A 1,404-nucleotide genomic window follows, 5' to 3' on the forward strand; every position below is an offset into this window, starting at 1 on the left:
TCCTCACAGCCTTGGTTTTGTTATCTCATTTTGTCTAATATATATATATGCACGCTAATGCAAGTCCCACATTAGACTCCTCACTCGTAACACTATCGAAATAAGAGTTTAACTACGTTCTATCCCTTGCATTTACTTAGCGTTACCTGCCACTCTATGGGTCTTCTAGATACCAATACCTCACACACACACACACACACACACACATACACACACACACACACACACACACACACACACACACACACACACACACACACACACACACACACACATATATATATATATTGGATTGTCCGGGAAGTTCGTGCCAACTTTTAAAGGAAAGAAAAAGTTCAATAAATACTTACCATTACATTTTAAATCAACCAAATATGAGCCATTTTGTTGCACAATGCGTCTCCATCTTTCCTTTAACTTGAAAATACCTTCTTCCCAGAATTGAAGTGGTTTCATGGCAAATAAGTCGAAAGGTAACCTATTATAAATCGGCACGAACTTTCCGGACAACCCAATATATATATATATATATATATATATATATATATATATATATATATATATATATATATACACACATAAATATACCTATATACGTATACACACACACACATCTAGATATATATGCATCTATATATATGTATATATATATACATAGATACGTATATAAATCTATGTTTGCATAGATATATGTATATATATGTACATACATAGATGTGTGTGTGTGTGGGTGTGACCTTTACTGAGTCGTTAGAGATATGGATAGAATGCTTCGCAGTATACTTCCGCAATCCACGCGCTCCGAATTCGAATCCCGAAGGGCTCATCTTTGCTCCCCATTCTTTTGAAATATCTATACACAGCACTAAATTGGCGGAACTGCTAGCTTCCACAGGATGCCTAGCGGGATACATTCTGGCTCGTTGCGTTCTGACAACAACATTTGCTGCGAGACAGGCGTTAAGCTGTATCGGCCTTACTGTGGCAGTCATTCTCTCAGATGACATTGACGTTGAGCAGTCAGGAGGCTTACGTGTATGCATGGGCAACAGTTAGTTTTACATGGATGAGTAGCTGCTAGTTTTCTACAAAAAAAGTTTCACATGCTTGCGAATACAGTTTCGAATACATAGCCAATTCTGAATTCTCAATATATAGCTCGAATTGGCACGTTTGATTTCTGCAGCCAAGTAGGATATGATACATTGTACCATGTAACTTAGTTGATGCCAAAACCGACGAAAAATTGAGAGGAATTGTATAAAATGAGAATAACATATAATCCACTACGTAGTCATAAATATACACTATATCTAGCTCTCTGTGACAGCCGATCGAATGCATTAGTAATCAATACAAATTGCATTTTCTATTTATCTTGTTTCGGCGCTTTTTTTTTTTCGG

The sequence above is a fragment of the Octopus bimaculoides genome, chromosome 10 (genome assembly GCF_046866305.1).
Source record: "Octopus bimaculoides isolate indiv1 chromosome 10, ASM4686630v1, whole genome shotgun sequence".
Taxonomy (NCBI): domain Eukaryota; kingdom Metazoa; phylum Mollusca; class Cephalopoda; order Octopoda; family Octopodidae; genus Octopus; species Octopus bimaculoides.